A 19,344-nucleotide genomic window follows, 5' to 3' on the forward strand; every position below is an offset into this window, starting at 1 on the left:
CCTCCGCCCGGGCTTCTCGCGGCGCGCGGGGAGCAGATGAAGCGCATGAATAATACATGACGAGACTTTCCCAGAGCTGGCGGAGTCCGTGCATCGAATGCAACTTGAGCAACGTGAATGCAACGTGTACAGTAATGGCAGCCGTGAGCTGCACGGGCCACTGGGAAGAGCACCCACATTACACAGGAATGATGATACAGCTAGGAGTCATTTTCCATAATATGAAGGAGCAAAGTTTTCATAAGCTGCAGGTTTTTTGCAACAGGCGTCACAGAAATTCGGTTCCGCAACTTATTTCCTTCAAAACAGCTAACTGAGGCCGAAGCATTAGCTCCCAAAAACTGAGTAGACTGAGTAATGATCAGAAGAATGATACGTCAGCCAATCAAAAAGTTGGTAAGAGGCTATGTTTAGGGCATGGACAAACACAAGAAGAGGAAAGGAAGCCATTGAATACGAGGCAAAGACACAAGCATGTCAATAAAGTTACTAATGATAAGCAATGGGCGGGCTGAAATCCCACTATACTTTTTGGTATGCCCTCAAAAGATCTCTCGCAACCAGAGAGCTTATGCTATTTGGTAGACAATACATAAAAATGAATGCCGAGCAGGTGAAAAACAAAGCATGGCGCCACCTTGGCACGCACCTGTGCCCTCAGTGCAACCATAATGGCAAATGCACTGAAGGCAGAGAGCTCCCTGCCAGGCATGGATCATTAATTAGAGCTAGCACTTCTTAACTGGGGTAGAAGAGGAAATGGCCGACCGGCAGCCTTCTGTCACAGAATAATTGAAGCTCTTCGTCACCAAGCATAACAGTGTCTTTAGATAATCAAAACACACTGGTTCTGAAGCTCTGTCTCCTGTACATATGTGCACCTCAGGACTCATTTTTAAGAGATCACTGTAAATGGCAGTAGAAAAAGTTTTCAGTTCTCTCTAGAAAAGTTTCTTAAAATGGCAAAAACTGTTGCACTAAAACTCCACCCTCTGATTAACCAACATTTTTTTCTAATATTGAAACTATTCACACAAATTATACTTCATTCTGGTGGTTTATTATACCAGAACCCCTCCATGGCAAAAGCGGACCATAACAGACATGGATCTGTTATGTTTCACCTATTTTTTTTATTTACAGAATTTGTAATGCAAACACTGCAAACAATATCGCTTCTAGGTGCAGTCCCTTGAATGCAGACATAGTATGGACAACCCTTAATCATGGAAATATCCACAAAGTAGGGCTTTTGTTAGACTTTCAGATGGAGAATAAAGCAAACAGGGTTTTGATGGTGAGAGGATGTTAGTTCTGAGGAATAGGGGCCAGAAACGAGAGGCAGTGGTTGTTCCTGCCAGCGGCTTTGGAGGGAGAAATGGTGAGCAGACGACAGCCAGCAGAACTCAAAGGCCATATCATAATGTGGCGCAAAAGAGGTCTGTGAACTTTTTTGGTCCCTTCAGAGCATATATTAAGTTGAAAAACCTTGAAGTTGACAGACGTTTTGCTCACAGCAAAGCTTTGTAACTCAAGGCAGTAAATGCCTTTTTGTGTTTCCAAGCTCACCTGTCGGCAATACATGCATTAACTCGAAGATTTTCTCAAGTTAATGCATGCACTGAAGGTGTCAAAAGAAATGCACATAAACTATCTGCACTGCTGCAGTGCAGAAGAGGGAGGGCATCACGGTACGACCTAGTGTTAAAGTAGAAGGGCATTTTATGGTTGGGTTTAATGGTGCATGCACCGTTAACAGCAAATTATTGCACAAAAACTATAAGGAGAATTAAGGATTTGGAATGTTGAATTGCTTTGAGATTGGTTCAGGAGTGCACATCTGCAAGCATCATTGGTCAGAAATGAAGTTTAGATTTCTCACATGCAGTATATTTTTGGTGTTTTCATTGGTGGCCAACAGTTGCTGGTAGAACTAAAGGGCAGTGTCAGTACAGCAACCATATTGCATTTGGCCTTTGTTGTAATATATACGTGATCCAGATCAATGGCTGCATACTGAAGGGCACATCCTAAATTACACAGTAGGGTTCTCAGTGTTAAACTGATCGTCACATTGCAATGATTTATCCCATTGAAATAATTGTTAGCAAGAAAAATAAATAGATGCTGGTATCTAAACACAGTACTGAAATTAAAAACAGTATGTCTACCTGGTGGTTTATTTGCTTTGTTAAAAATGGCTAAAGCATTCAAATTCTTTGAAGGCAGGATTATGTCAACAAATTATATTTAACACTGTCAAAGGATTCAAAAGACTGACTTTCATGCTTTTCCTTTTTTAGGTGTTGCCTACGCAGCGCGCAAGGGCGGCTTAGGAGGATGACCTCTTGGAATTACTCAGGACTTTTTGGGAAACTTGTGCATGTACTGCACTGTTCCCAATGAGCCCTCGTGCATGTGTGGCGTTTACCTTGCAGGAGCGAGCAGCGGCGCCATCTGTTTGCAATTATCTCGCTCGCTCCTGCAAGGTAAACGCTGTACATGGACAGAGCCTGCAGCATCGCCCCCAGGAAGTCGCCTCGTGATATCTCCTGACGCCCTGCACGTAATTAAATAAACAACAAGCAAGTGATTGAATACCTATCACCCATCTCTATATACTTTTGCTGTGGTATTTCAAACGCTTGTTTTTTTTAAAGAAAAGACCTGCGTCCCGACCACGACTGGCTGTGGACGCAGCCTAGGGAGTGCTGGCTGAAACCCCTCCATTGTCAGAGTGTGAAAGGGCAGGTCGTGGCAGAAGGTTCCCCTATCACCCGTTAGTGTTTACTTTCCCACTTTTATAGAGCTCTGAAGCCACAGCGCTCACCTCTTCAAATCGGACACACTTGTGTCATGTTTCCATTCACCCCAAAAGGTGGTGCAGTGCTCAGTTCGGACAGTGTTAGACAAAGCGGCAGCTGGAATCTAGAGCAGCCTAGCAACAAACCATGGCTGCAGGAAAACAACCAGCTAAACAGAATACGGCCTGCAACAAACCCCAAGAACTGGGCCATCGCTGGCAGACAGCTGTGCCCATTTATTCCGTCTAAAGTCACCCAGTGGGGCTGGCAGGCAGCTGAGCCCGTGTACTGCCGTCTAAACTCACCCAGTGGGCCTGGCAGACATCTGTGACCGTTTAAACACACCCCATGGGCCTGGGAGCTTTGCACGCCCACTCACTCGCATCACACGCTCGCCCCCAAGCCCCGACTAGGACTAGGCTGCTATCTAGCGGTCATAGTGCTCCACTGAACAGGCCCATCAAGACAGGCGCAAGGAAAGGCTGCCCCAGTCCGTGACAGCACCGTATCTGGGCCACTCCAAGATGCTGGGGGTCACCAACAGAGTCAGACCCGCAAAGGACTCACCCGGGATGCTACTCACCAGAGTGCGGTGAAGAAAGGACCACTTCTAAGAGGACTTACTGAGGACCACTCTAGCCCTGCACAGCCCACCGGTACCTCAAGAGGTGAGGTTCCAGACCACTTATCCAGAGTTCATATCCTGCCCAACTTCAAGGACAACGGAGGAGAGTAAGAGGCAGAACGAGCACATGTTGGGAGTCACAAAGCAGCATGGTGCCTGTCCTTGCTTCTGGCCGAGTCTACAAAGCTGGGGGCGACTCGACAGCTCACCGTCTCAAGAGCTGTGCTGGACAGAGAAGGCACCACTCCAAAAGACTGGAGGGGGCATGCAACAAGTGAATGCAGCACTTCTCAGGGTGGCCCTTTGCTGAGAACCCCCAGGCCATGAGGAAGGAAATGAGTGTGCATACATTTTGGAGACACAGAAACTGAAACCCAAAACATGTTAAAAGTGAAAGTAACAGGTCTAAACAAATCATAACAAGCATTTGCAATGCAATAGGTCTCGCATTAGGAAAGTTTGAGCTATTAGTTTTGTAAATGACAATTTTTTTATTTATGTGTTGGTTTTGAAAATAGCTAAATTAATAGCTTTGTCATTTACAATGCCAATAGTTATAACTTTCGCAAATGTGACACCTATAACCTGGGGCTGCGCTGAGTGATGCTGTGGTGGTGCTGAGTGGTGCATTGCTTCGAAGACATAAAAAGGAGGCAAGGGCAACACATCAGGTATACGAAGGTATACGAAGGTCTAGTGACACCTTGGTTGTCAGGAGGCACATAGGGGTTAATAGCACTGTCGTCAGGCCTTGAGTTGTACTCGAGAGAGCAAACTATGGCCCAGGCAGTATTACCATTGTTACGTTCGGTCCATTTGGAAAAGAATGCAGGCTGCGCAGTTTCCAAGTGCTTAAACTACCGGTATTTCCTCGAAAGTGTGTTCTAGTACTGGGTGTTCTGGGGGGGGGGTGTGGGGGGGGAGGTGGATGAGGCGCTATACAGGGCGCAAAGACTGCGCGCTATGCAGAGGGCCGTGGGGACGGGTGATATGAAGAACACACTAGGACGCTGATGCAGTCCTGTGGGTGGGGTACGTTTTATGCATTGTTATACAGCGTGGACTTTACCCAAAGGTGTCAAAGGCTTCACAATAGGAATAGACAATTGTGAGCAGCAAAAAAAAAGTAGCAAACGGTGCATTACAGCAGGAGAAAGGACATGTGTGCAGGTTACAACAGCAAACAAAGTACCAGTAGAGGCATAATGCTGCAATAAATGGCAGACACTGCAACGCAACAACAAACGTTACATAGGCAATGGTGGCACGTGTGAAAGTATCGAAAGGAAATAAAATGTAAGATGTAGCAAAAATTTATGGCAACGGCACGAGTAATGTGCCAATGGGGGCACACAGCTCGGCAGGAAACGGAGCGTGGAGCTGCCGATGCGGTCATAGACTACTTTGCGCAGGATCAGTGGTGGAGGGAGGGGACTGGTGCGTGGTTGGAGAGGCGTCATGCAGGGGCCTTCAGCATTCTAGGGCCGGTTGGTATGGGGATTCAGTGCTGCGGGCGCTGGGGGAACAAAGCGGGGGGCCAGGCGCTGGCGGTAAGGGTGATGGCAGTGGAGGATGCTGGGATGGCCAAGGCCATTGGGGGCAGGGGGCTGCACATACAAGTGCCCTCAGTTGAGGCACTGGTGGGAGCGTGGCTGGGCGGTCTAGAGGGGAGGATGGATCCTGTCATTTAAGGCGACAGAGTGCGCTAGGAATAAGGGGTGCGGAATGTATAGCGGCCTGTGATGGCCTTCTTGGAGTGGGACAGGCATGGGCCGGAAGAGATGGGCTTCATGTCCAAAGCAGAATTGATGGTTAGAACCTGGAAGGACCCAGCGCTGTGTGTCCTAATTATTCCAATTGGCATATGAGGTCACTGTCCAGCACCTCTCACTGCATCACACTGATGAGCTGTTGCACCGTGCAGTTCAGGTCACGACCCACAGGGTCACCCAATTGAAGTTACATATGCCAGCCCTCTTCGCCCAGTACTCAATTGACTCCTGCAGAGGGCACAGCTCGAATTTGCGTGTCCCCCGCTTGGCCGCAGCTTACATACCATATGTTAGCTTCCGTGATGCTGAGAGCAGGTCCGGGTGGAAGCAGGCCACGTGTTCTCTTCTTGAAGAGCCACCAGTCCCCCCTCGGGTCACATTCTTCACATTCCCCCCACAGCTCCAGGCGGAGGCACATCAGCTCGTGCCCAGCTCCAATGAGGCGGGCCTGTGGTTTTCGAGCCTCAATAGGTGCACTGTGGTTCAAAAAACTCGCCAGTTTGGGTTTTTATTCATCCTTTGAGGTTATATGCTGCGTCGTGTCAGTTTTTTGTGTCTCTCTTCACGGCAGGTTCTGGAAGTTCTGGAGCGTCAAGTCATGGGGCGGGACTTCCGCTTTTTGTGGGAAGCCCAGCCCACGGAGAGCAGCGGTGACGCAGGGCTTCCCTCACGCCTGGGAGCCCCGCGTCACCGCTGCTCTCCATGGGCCGGGCTTCCCGCAAAAAGCGAGGAGATGCAATGGAGAAAACACCAGGGGAGTGCAGAGCCTGTAGAGCGCAGCCAGGCGACGCGACAAAAGAGCATGGTGAGTGGAGGGGGGATATGTGTGTGTGTCTGAATGCGTGCACGTGTGTGTGTGCGTGAGCCCGTGAGTGGTGGGGGGGTGCGTGCGTGGCTGTGTGTGTGCATGTGAGCCCGTAGTGGGGGGGTGCATGTGTGTATGGGTGTGTGTAGCTGTGCGTGTGTATGTGTGTTTGCACACTTCAGGGAATCTGAGGCAGGAGATGTGCACGGCGACGGCCTGGACGTGGGCGTCCACAGACACCAATCGTCGCGCGTGCCTGACCCCTGTCTCAGATTCCCAGGAGACGGGCAACATTAGATACTTCACTGGATGCAATGCTTCGCATTGCTTTCTCCAGCTCGACCTAAAAATATTACTAGACCTGCAGGTAAAGGGAGATAAACTATCCGACCTAATTATAGTGTTCTTCACCCACAAACTGGTTTTAAATTATGTGAGAAAAAACACACAACAGAGCAGAACAGGTCTAATGATGGTGTGTGACTATACCAGTGACTATGGAACAGTAGAATGCATATGTGAACCAATGCTGTTGGGGATTGTTGGAAACAAAAAGCTAGTACAAATACCATCAGCCCACCCTTACGGTGGAGTTTACGTCACGTGGGAATTGCTGATCAATCCATACCACGGCCAGCCATGTAGTGTCGGTGTGGAAATGGATGTCAGAAATCTAGCCATGATGTTTACCATACAGTGGACTAAATAATGTGCAGTGCTCAAATGATAATGATGGATAAAATTGACTACTCAGACTCTGAAAGAGCGTTTATACAGAAGTCCGTGTGTCAAGGGATAAAAACGCGCCTGGTAGAAAGACTACCCTCTGGCGCTGTGCAGTACGGTCGACATGTTTCAGCCAAATGGGCATTGCCCCGGCTTTCTTCAGGACCTTAAATATGGATTAGCTACTGCAGCTATAACTACAAGTGCTGTGTTAGGTGAGAAATAACAATAAGTTTACTAGTAGAAAGATACATATCTACCAGGAACTTTAACGCTTATACGTCCACTGGCGGGAAAGAAGCATGTCTTGACACACGGACTTCTGTATAAACGCTCTTTCATTCTACTGTTCCATAGTCACTGGTATAGTCACACACAATCATTAGACCTGTTCTGCTCTGTTGTGTGTTTTTTCTGACATTTGGGGAGCTTCTGTATAAATGCTCTTTCAGAGTCTGAGTAGTCAATTTTATCCATCACTATCATTTGAGCACTGCACATTATTTAGTCCACTGTATGGTAAACATCATGGCTAGATTTCTGACATCCGTTTCCACACCGGCACTACATGGCTGGCCGTGGTATGGATTGATCAGCAATACCCACGTGACGTAAACTCCACCGTAAGGGTGGGCTGATGGGATTTGTACTAGCTTTTTGTTTCCAACAATCCCCAACAGCACTGGTTCACATATGCATTCTACTGTTCCATAGTCACTGGTATAGTCACACACCATCATTAGACCTGTTCTGCTCTGTTGTGTGTTTTTTCTGACATTTGGGGAGCGAGCAGACAAATCGTTAAATATTCCCCCTGACCCTCCACACATGTTTGTTTTTGCTAGTTTAAATTATGTGATCCTGGGAAAATATTTTAATTAAGTGAGCCACCATTTTCTTATTTATCATATGAGAGTACCTTCAAATACACAAGTTCACCAGGTCTGCTTTGCAAAAAAAAAAAGAACACTTGTTTGATTAGACTAAACTTTTTCTCCATATATCTTACAAATCTAGCCACACACAGAATACACATGACCACTGACTAGCCTCTTAGTTCGTTAACCACACTGTCTTCCAGCAAGGGCAGGAATGTTTCTAAAATCAGGTTTGGAAACTACTGGTTTAAAAAAATACATACCTGAAGTGGTAGCACACTTTATTTGCAATCAGCAGATTTTCCATTCAAATGACAACAAAAGATACCACAGATAAGCTGTTTAACTGATAAAACTACAATGTTTGGAAATCCAGTTTCTGCAAATATTTCTCATTTGCACATCACCAAATAAAGTGTTCTGATTTGTTTTGTTCCTATTTAAAACTTTGTTTGCATCACACTTCTGAATTACAAAATAAAGGTTCTTCCATAATTCCCGAATGATTCTGAAATACTTGTACAAGCATTTTACAAACTGTTTAAATGTTACAGCCTTTTGTTTCACAATGATTGTCAGACCGCTCTCTTGACAAAAACGTCAAACTTTAATAAGAGAAAAAAAGTAAACAATTTCCCAGGATAAGATGTGCAACAATTGGTAAAAAACAAACTGATATTTGACCTCTGGCCTTAAACAGACAGCAAATGAGTCAAGATGAAAACAAGATTTAACAAGCATTGGCATAGCCAATAGGTTTTGCCTTTAGGACCTTATAAGTGTTTAGGTATCCAGCACAATATCCTTGGTGCAACAACATCAACTGTTGCATGGTTAAACACTTATAAGGTCTCAAAGGCGAGACCTATTGGCGGTCAATGCCTGTTTCACCTTGTTGTTAAATGCAACAAACCATTATTTTTTGTTTGAAAGGAAAGATAAGAAAAAAAAGAACAACTTGCTAGATTGCCCCGTGGATGCCAGGCACCATGTTCTGGATCGTGGGCTTAATTTATCAAACAAGTGCTTTCTGGGGGACTGGATACGTGGTGTTATTTAGAAATATGTTGAAGAGGAATGGATATACATGAAGGCCTGCATTTTTACCAGCAGAGGTACTTTCAAAGAAGGCAATGATTGGACTGGGATGGAGAGTGAACTATTGTATCATACAGATTTAGTGATTTCTCAATGGAGAGGCCAAGGATTGAATGAACATACTCTCTTTCAATCATTTCTATACCTTTGTTTTTATTTCATTAGCACAGTTCTAAAGGTGAAGAATGCATGAAACCTTTCTCCACACATCCATCTCCCTCCTGTCCGTTTGCTCCCGTCTGTCCACGTGTGTCTGCTTGTAGGCTTTCTCCACGCTCCTTGGGCCTGCAGTTGTGCCTGTATGTTTGTCGACTGTGTGAGTATCAGTATGCTAAATCTGAAGACATGGGTATCTGGCTCACCCTGGCATCTTTCTAACAGCACCCTATGATTCCCAACCCTCCTACAGGCCCAGATTCCACAACCATTCTCACCTCTTGATGTATGCCTCCTACCCTCAACTTCTCCCTATTTTCCTCTCCTGCTGCCGCCTCACCAAACAGAACCGCAGGTCGTCTACTGACCACAGTACAGGTTTGAGGAAGATCATTCCGTTCACAAGGCTCCTTCCTCATTCTGACTTTTGAGCCAACCTTTCTGCTCCCCCGTCACATCTTGTGCTTCCTTTGGGGGGGGGGGGGGGTCTTCGAGTAGCATAAAGAGCTAGACAAGCACCCGACATAACATTACTCTGTCGCTTGGCTCGGTGTGTAGGGGAATCTGCATGTTAGAAGGGGCCTGTGCATGGGTCTGTGTAGACTGATGTGTCCATAGATGCCCGACTGTAGGTCTGGAGGTTTGTTAGACCGTGCGTGTGTGAGTATATCTCTGTGCACCTTGCTCTGTCTGCAGATTGTCATGTATGTGTCATGGAATCAGAATGGCTCAATGAGTTGAATGCTCCACATTGACATCCACTGTGATCTGCAGATCACAAGTTTGAAAGCAGCCAAAGTCGTTTCAGACTTCCATCCTTCTGAATTGGTGAATCGAAGACTACCAAGTTGGGTATATCAGCACCTGATATAGCTTTTAGATATAGTTGATAGCAGGAGACACTGTTTAAAAATAACTTATAATAAAAAAAATAACGTATAATAAGCTCAATGTGTCCATGGACGTTGTGTTTACAAAACGCATACTTATTGGCTGTTGTCAAAGTTTGTTCAATTAGGCAGGGGTCAGACCTGATAAGCAGGGGTTGGAATTCCAAGTTATGTAGTATTTACCACACCAGGTGATTACTAGGGCAATAAAGACCTTATCATTCATTACATTTTGAAAGGTCAAAAATGTCAGAATGTAAAAGGGGAAAAGTGCAAAATATTTACCATGACATGGATTTTAGGGCACTACGCACCACAATGGGAATGGGAGTCCCCAAAAGCTCAGAACATGCAATAAGTATTGCATCTGATAAACCCCAAACACCTCAGTGTTGAATATTCACTGGATGCGAGCATTACTGCATCCGCGTCAGGCCACTCATAATCAGGGAAATGGTGTTTTAAAGCAAGGAGAGATTTCAACTTTATAACTGAGGCCACTAACTAGCATTTGGTGGGGACAAGAGCGGGGGGGTGGGGTCAGCTGGTGATCATCAATAGTATTAGATGCACTTGGCACAACCAAGTGTGGTGTTAATAAAGGAGTCAAATGTTATGGGGTCGACAGTAGAATAACAGACACCCCCGCAGCCCCTGTGGGGCGAAGTGGAGCAATCTTCTCTGCACAAAGGGGGGGCCTCCTCAGCTTGTCTGTGCAATGTATGTCCCTTTAAAGCAGCTGCAATGTGCATCATGCTCTGAGCTGACATAGCACTGACCCAGGACTGAAAGAAAGAGAACAACTTATTTGTTTCTCTTGAGCCTGAAAGGCACCTTACAAGAGTGAGTGGGGCCCCCTGAGAGAGCATCTTTGATAGAGCACTGCTTGTCTTAGAGAGGACGAGACAGTACAGATGTGACTGGAGCAAAGGTAGGGGTGCCACCTTTCCCAGAGAAGAATGTCTGCCCACTGTTCAAGTTTTAAGATTCTGCAAAGTCATGCACATAATTCTTAAGTTGAAATTTATATGAAATAGTCCGTATTTATTTTAACATTACTTAAGGGAACAAATGCAGAAATGTTATCAGTTCTGGGTCGTTGCAGCTGCTGTAGAACACATTTTAGTGTTTTATCTTACATTCTCTGTTTAATGTATGTACTAATAAATGGAAAAATACTCGCCAGGCCATTAAATGTTAGTCTTTGCAAGTTATTCCACAGTGTTTCTATTAAAGGTTCTGGATGGAAACCCAGAATTTTTGTTTCCCTCTGGCACAAGTTAAAAGCTGTATGCAATACATATTATTAAAAAATCAATGGCGAGTATATTCCAATATAAGCATGCCATTGAAAATCGAAAGTGACCAGCTTTACTGAAATATTTATAAGCACTTGTGTATATTTTTTTAAACAAAGTAAAGTCAACAAAGCAGATTGCCTCTGTGGTACTTGAAAAAATTCAGTGAATTCAATATTCAAACAACTACATTAAGTGGAAGGATTGTAAAGCAGAGATCTCATCCCCTCTCTTGTCAGATGTATCTTTTGTTGCAACCTGTTTCTTGTTATTTTGCTTTTCCCATTTCAAACAGAACTAAAAGTACCAGAATACAATGTCTCAACTACTCACAACTGAAATGGGAAAATCTGAGTATGGTCTAATGGGCAATTTATTGTACACATATAAAGCATGGATGCCTTTTCATTTGCTGTGTCTACAAAGTGCATTTGTAGCTCCTATATAACAGGAATGTACTGCAGCACTAGCAATTTCAGGTTTCTGGGGTTTCCAAAATAAAATCCTTCTTTCGTGTAGAGCAAGGCAGTCAGTGATACCAAAGCATTCTGGGTCTGCGAGGAAGAGGACCAGGAAAGATTTTGCTGGTCTGGGTTTGGTTTCAGAGGTCTGAATGTAGTCAATTTGTATTGGTAGGTACAATTTCCGACACAGTTAGGGTAAGCTACCCGCAAAGGTTACTTGAACATGCCTCATGGAAAATTTCTACTATGTGTGCATAAAAATAATCTGCTTCGGTCAAAGACAACGTTTTCCTAAGGTGTCATTCAGAGTGTCACATTTGAGGCCTGAAAATATTACACATTAACTGCTGCAAACAATGGAATGTCCCACATAAGCAGATTTACAACTTGGTAGCCCTGCTTAACATAGTTAAATGTAGGCACGGTGTCCCCTGCATATGCAATAAACTAAGGGGAGGAGTTCTGTAGCGACTTGTGACTCATTTTAATCCAGACAGATGCATTGAAAAGGTAACAGCAAACTTTACACTGAATGTGAACCCCTCAACAAGTAATTTGAATTTGTTACCAGGGCCAATAGAAATGCGCAGCAAGAAAGGACCAAATGATGCAGCAGGGTTGACGAGAAAAGGCACATTGTGCGACGTAATGTGGCAATTTTGTGATTGTATTACTCCAGAATTTTGACATTTTTTAACACATTAATGCTGGGGCAAAGGGTTGACTTAATTTGTACTAGTTTAACACATGAATAGAGTAAACAGCAACAGAAATGTGACCACTCCGCGTTTGATTAGGACTTTCCCCTGCACAGCAACACATGTACTGAGATTTTAATATCTTTCTATCCATTTGAGCTAGAAACAAAGTTTTAGATAAAATCTGTAGTTTAAGCAGCATATTAGGAGTTATGTGGCAAATGCAGCACATCCATAATACGGAAAACGATGCGCCTACAGAATCGCATATTCCCAGTGGCCCTTTTTATCACCCAAAACAGTAAACACCCATATTAGCCATGCCTGCCTGGGCCATCACATACATCTGCATTATTTTCTCTATGCGTCTTTATTATAAGCAATGTTTAAAATACCACTAGCCGGTCTACCAGTAGGGTCCCTAGAAGTGAATATATTAGGGTGGAAGACATGACGTCACAGAAAAACTGATGCTACACCCAGGCCCGGACTGGTGATTCTGCCCACCGGGCAATCCCCCGGTCGGCTGGAGGGTGGTGGCGGCCGGTTTTCTAAACGGGGGCCGGTTTTGTGGCTGGGGGCCGATTTTCAGTCCGCTCGTCAGTCACACTCACAGCCTGTGACGGTCGGACTGGAAAATCGGCCCCCGCATGGAGAGTCTGAGTCTCACAGTCACTCTCTCAGACTTCAAGTTCCAAAACAATTTGCTGCCCCGGGCGGCCCCTGAATACTGGAGAAGCGCCGCATGCTTGATTGGCCCAGCCAGCACTGCAGCAATGCAAGTTGAGCAAGCGCAACCTAACTCCACGGTTCCACCAAACGGAGGAGGGGGAGGAGGTGCCTGTGCGCAGCGCGCAGAATGCCCATACGTCTCCTCCTCTGCCGCATCTGCGCAGGGTGCGGCTGCTGGTGTAATTTTTCCCCGCATGCGCATTACACATGATCTAACTGACTACGACGAGTGAAGCAGAGAGGTGCGCACTTTAAGCGGCAGCAGCGGCCATAAATACATTTTCATAGGCTGAGGCAGAAGGCAGTGGCTAGTAGTGCCCCTAGCTAAGCCCGACCCCCTGTGTAGTGTCTGCCAGACTGCCACTGTCTGCCACGTGAGTGCCGCCCCGCCACCAACAGCAGTCACAGGCCTGTGAGTGAGCGAGGTGAGTCCGGCGAGACGGCAAGCGTGACCAGGCCTGAGGCCTGGCCCTGGTCTGGACGAGTGCTGTGCTTAACATACAAATATTCCTTTCTGCAGTGCTCGGACTACAGCTTTGCCGTGTTGGGTTCACACTTTTAAACACCTCTTGGTGAATGAATGCAACTGTGAGGGCACACATATGCAGACACGCGCATTAGCCCACTACCATTGCAATTACGGTGATGATGGTTGTTGGGAAGTCTCTGGTTCAACTGGCCGCGGCGTCAGGGATATTTCCAGTTTTCCGACTAGTGCTTTTCCTGACTTCCGGCGCAGCTCCCCCCAAGTGTAGCGCCAATCTAGATTCAGATGCAAACTCCAGTCCGCGCCCTAATCGAGGTTACTACTCGGGCGCAGGTGCACCTCCCTTGGGCTTCATCCGCATTATTTTTTTACCACATCAATTCGGAGCAGATGGTGCAGATCAGCAGCAGGGGGCAGAGTACAAGATGTATAGTTGGCATATTAGCCCCTATCTATGCATCGCATGTCTTCTGGTGCTGTCATTGCTATCTGCTGACCACAGCACCGTGCTGTGCAAACTCTGGGTGTGCCCTTACAGCACGACTCAGACGCCCTGGCCTAAGGCACTGGGAAGCAGTGCTTTGAATGGACCGGCATTGGAGGAGGCGCTGTATTTCACTTCTGAAAGATGAACGTTGTAATCTGGTCACATCTCCGTTGTTGCCATGTCGAGATTTTTCTGTTGCAGGAAAGGATTGGGGAGGGGGTTTGATAGATCAAGTTTGGCCTTGACCGGCTGGAGAGGGCACCTGAATATGGGCGCTTGGTGGCTTGAAATGGGCATTTGCCAGCTAGAGATGGGTGTTGGATGGACTTAGGTGAATGTTGGGGGATGTAGGTGGAGTTGGTTTGATGGCGATGATTTGGTTGGATGAAGTGCGCATTTGATAGAGGGAGGCGGGTGTGTGTTCGATCATGATGGGTGTTGGATGCATGCAGATGGGCGCTGGCTGGTTGGAGAGTGCTGTGATGAAAGGGACCTCTGGAGAGATGGAGTTTGGTGTGATGGAAGTGGGTGTTGGATGGATGCAGATGGGTGGTTGGAGATAGCTGTGGTTGGATAGAAGTGATCTTTCGACAGATGAAAATTGGTGTTGGATGAATGCAGGGCGGTGCTGGGTGCTTTCAGATGGCTTTCGTTGTATGGAAGTGACTTTAGACAGATGGAAGTGAATGCTGGATGCGGATGGGTATTGGGTGGTTGGAGATGGACGATGGTGGATGCGAATGGGTGTTGGATGGATGCGGATGGCATTGGGTGGTTGGAGAGGAACGGTGGGTGGATGCGGATGGGTGTTGGATGGATGTGATGGGCATTGGGTGGTTGGAGATGGACGGTGGGTGGATGCGGATGGGTGTTGGGTAGATGCGGATGGGCATTGGGTGGTGGGAGATGGACGATAGTGGATGCGGATGGGTGTTGGATGGATGCGGATGGGCATTGGGTGGTTGGAGATGGACGGTGGTGCGGCCCACTCTTTACGCAGCGCTGCTACTCTCATTAGCGCTCATATCTGTAGGCAGCGCTGTCCCCCGGCATCTCGCTGCCGACTATGTACCAGTACCACCTGATAACTAAGTTCTAAACTCTCGGCCCGAGAGACTCAGTGAGGTTCTAACTTATCAGGTAGTGTGGTGGTACAGTCACATTGCACTGCCTGCTCATCATTCCTCATTCGTTGTGCCAGTTCGTGCCAATGTATGCCCAGTTTCACTTTCACCTTCTACTGCAAGTGGTCTGGCCTGGCCTGGCCTGCCTGTCTCACAGCAGAGGTTTCTACTACGGTCCGGACGTGTCTCATTTATCATGGGATGTGTGTAGCCTACAGCGCAGAGAGTAGGAGTGACGCAGGAGCAGGCCCCCTCACATCCTGGTTCCTCTCCCCCCCAATGCCCCCTCCCTCACGTTTGTACATTTGAAACATGTTGCAAATTGGTTTAATTGCCGTTGACATTCACAATAACTACCACTCAGTGTTATTAACAAGCATTTGCAATGCAATAGGTCTCGCATTTACGTGACTTTAAGCTACTGGCATTGTAAATGATAATGCCTTTTATTTATGTTTTGGTTTTTAAAACATAAATAAAAAGCATTCTCATTTACAATGTCAATAGCTCACACCTTCGCAAATGCGAGATCTGTTGCATTGCAAATGCTTGTTAATATGAGGTTTGGCTCTGAGATTAGTATGATGTTTTTTGAGAACTGGGGCGAAGGACCAGGGATGTCTTGAATATATGGTTGTTTTGAACCTCATCCAAATGCATATAATGTTTGGAGCATAAAACGCAAGAAGATACTGCCCTACACGTTTCCGACTTCTATGGTAAAGGACCCAACAGCAGATCTGGGGTCTTTCTACTCGGGATACTGAGGTTAGCTCAGTAGAAATCCGACTTCATTGGGGCTTTGTAATTAAAGTATCAACTTCGAATAGTCCCTTTAAGAGAATGTTTGCATATGATTTACAGTCCTGATTTATTTGTAAAATAACGGTTTATATTTAATGTTCTTTATTTTGTCTTGTGATCAATAATATGTATTTAGATGGAAAAATGGCATCTGTCAGAGCCTTGTGCACAAATTCATTACAACGATTTCACAATAATGGTGCAAATACATGACCAATGTTTTTTTTGATAGGTTTAGAAAAGGAAACGTATGAGGTCAGTTGCTCTCCACAGTTGGAAATTTGAATTTTGTGTAGAAATCAATACTCTGTAGTGGGAATTCAGGGGCACGCACATGCATCATGCTATTTACCGGTCGCAAATGGGCTGATTCGCAGAATCGTCCGGCTTGCGACCGGTAAACAGGCATTTCCGATGCATCAACCCAAAATGCATTCGCAAAACAGGTAATCGCAATTTTTGCGATCACCTATTCTGCGAATGCAGTTAGCGAATCGCAATTTGCGATTCCCAAAATGCAATGCAAGAAGCATTCTCAGAATGTGACTTTGCATTAAGGAATCGCAAATTAACATCAACTTCAAGTTGATGTTAATTTACAAATCCTTAGAAGGGCATGTGTGTACGCCACATGTGCACACATACCATTTTTGGGGGTGCATCAGGGTGGCCTTTTGGCACCCTAGCACCCTTGAAATTGCATTTGCAATTTGCGATTACCTAAATGGTAATCGCAATTTGCGAATGCTCTCTCAATCATTCCTAGGGGCCTCTAGGCATTCCCTAATAGCGAATTGCAATTCGCTATTTGGGAATGTGTAGGAATCGCAAATTATTTTGCAATTCCTACATGCAAAAGGAATTGTGAGTCCTTAATAGCGATTCCTTAATAATCACTATTAAGGAATCGCAATTCCTTCGGTTGATGTATGTGCCCGATAATTATGATTTTATGAGCAATAGGCATGTTAAAAATGTTTAGCATTTAAAAGATACATCTTTTTTTTTTTTTTTTACTGAGAATTTAGGTAGCTTTTCAAAAAAGAATCTAGCAGTACTGTATAACTCTTGTCTTAACTTTAAAGGGACTATTTTGAGAATGCCCACAGAGATTGATGTAAGGATATTTTAGAGCATCTTGCTTTACGTTTTAAGGTGTTTTACAAGCATTTTACTAGCCTTCTTATACTCAGTCAAGAAGTTTGCCTATTGCTTCTGTGTCTGCTCTTTTGCGTAAACATTTATTGGTCTATAGGACTTAATTTCTCCCGATCCTATGCTTGCTTGTTGCTTGCTTCTTTGTTCTTTCAATTAGAAATCGCCTCTGGTCGTCGCGGATCATAGTCGCACTAGCAGCAGAAAAAATAATCCCACACAAGCTGCTTGAAGCTGCCTGTGTAAGCGACCACAACCATAATTTTCTACTGGCAGTGGCTAGCGCCTATCCCGACTGCCCTGTGTCCAGTGTCTGCCACAGTGCGAAAAGCGGACTCGCCTCACTCAGACCTGCTGACTGCTGTTGGTGGTGGGGTGGCACAGTGCCACCCCACCACCAACAGCAGTCAGCAGGCCTGAGTGAGGCGAGTCCGTTTTTCTGCCCCGAGCTTGAAAGAAGCAAGCAGCGCGCGACGTGAATATGTACCTGATAAGTTATAACCTCTCGGCCCAAGACTATTTTTGGTGCTCTCTGAAAGAATGCCTATGAATACATATGACTGGGTGGGTAACCTGATGTTCTTTAAGGTCATCTACTGTTTACTGTGCTTTGAAAGTTGATACATTTTGAATATGTAATGAAAAATGTGCTGTAAAATTCACCATTTTGGTCTGTCGTTTTTCAAAAATTTCTTCCCAAACCCCCCTAGTGGCCTTCGGGCTCGCTACACGCTGGACGGGGGCTGGTTCGCTACGCGCCGGACGGGGGCTGGTCTGGCAAAATGTGCCAGGGCTGCTTTCAGTTCCCAGTCCGGCCCTGGCTACACCCGAGTACTCAGACTGAGGCATTGAATGGAAAGAGGAACTGCCAGTCTAATACAACGGGAGATCTGCAAATGTATGGTGGATTAACCTGCTGTGCCAAACTATAAATAACAAGGTTCATTTTCAACTTTTGGTGGTTACATTTAATGTGCATCTGCACATCCTTTACAAACCTACTCCCTTATTTAACCGTCAGTGAGGGAAGCATTCACTCGGTCCCTAAAGTTCATTTTTATTTTAATACAAATTTTGACAATGTTATAATAAAAAATATGAATACAGCTCGGTTTTTAATGTGCATGTGACTAGCGCATGCTCATCCCACAAGGATAAGTTTTTTCTCTTTGACGATAAACGTACCATGGAAACCCCTGCTAATGTCAAGTGGATGAAGGCGGCTACCGTGAAGTACTTCTAATCTACAGGGTGGTTGGCGACGCCTGGGACGGGCATTGTGCGGACCCCTCTCCATTCCTTGCATGGGGGGGCGCCAAGGTTTTGTCACACCACTGGGGTGGAGCAACAGGTGTGCAACAACGGCAGCATACAACCATAGCTAAAGCCTCGTGTTCATGATACTGCACGGAGTAACGGAGGCTGAGCAGGGTTCAAGACGGGGTCACAGACACTCCGCGGAACATTACACACCTCAGCAGGGACAGACACACATCAGCAGGGACAGACACTCACCTGCTCTTCCTGCAGCAGCGGAGGGAGCCCGGCTGTAAAATCCAGCTCGCGGAGTCTGTCCGAGCTTCTCCCGGCTGCTCCCGGCACCAGTAGGAGTTTCTTTTGACCCCTGCGGGTCGCCGTCTGCTCCCTGCAAACGAGTTTCACTGGGGGGTTTACCGGCTTCTCCTCCGGTCCGTCGAAATTCAGTACGAGGTCAGCCCGCTGTTTGTCTGTCCTGTGCCCTGTCCTACTGCTGCTCTTGGCTCAGTAGGAGTCCACGCTGCGTCCGTCTGTCTTGCCTCCTCTCTCGCTGTGGCTCTTGGACCCAGCCGGAGTATTGCCCCTTGTGCAGGTCTCTGTACCTCTGTCCGGCCCTCTGGCAGCTCACTCACCCGCGTGGCTCCTCTGTTGCTCCCCTGTATGTTCTTCGCTGCGCGCGGAGCGGTGCCTGCCTGCTGTCTGTCAGTCTGTCCTTCCCTGACGCCCTGCCTGGCTCCCGCGGCGTCGTGCCCCGCCTCCTCCTCCCCAGCTCCTCGGCGGCTCCGGTGTCCCAGGTGAGGTCGAGTCCTCTTTTGCTCTCGGCTCAGCCGCCGGGTCTCCGGTGTGAGGCGCTGCTCCGGTCGCTGCTGCCTCCCGCCCCCGGGTCTCCCTGCTTCAGCTTCCACCGATGAGTTGTCCTAGAAACCCCCTCCACTGGGAGGAGAGGAGGCCGGCAGCCCGGCGCTGTCACCAGCACCCACGGCCCGAGGAGGTCCTGGTGCCCAGCACCAGGACCTCCGAGGCAACAACACAGCACCCAGCTTCACCTGTCACCGGTGCATTCTGGTACACGTGGTCCAGCTGC

General features: G+C 46.7%; 1 protein-coding gene across 1 annotated transcript in view; it reads right to left on the reverse strand.

Moving 5' to 3' along the window:
• The window catches only part of LOC147710458 (dual specificity testis-specific protein kinase 1-like), a 413,858-nt gene extending 394,780 nt beyond the window's left edge, over nucleotides 1-19,078 (reverse strand). Inside the window, exon 1 of the mRNA XM_086921146.1 lies at nucleotides 18,519-19,078. The gene's annotated coding sequence lies outside the window, so the exon portion shown is untranslated. The remainder of the gene's footprint in view (nucleotides 1-18,518) is intronic.
• Nucleotides 19,079-19,344: the final 266 nt, after the last annotated feature.

Source organism: Lissotriton vulgaris, chromosome 5 (genome assembly GCF_964263255.1).
Source record: "Lissotriton vulgaris chromosome 5, aLisVul1.2, whole genome shotgun sequence".
NCBI lineage: Eukaryota > Metazoa > Chordata > Amphibia > Caudata > Salamandridae > Lissotriton > Lissotriton vulgaris.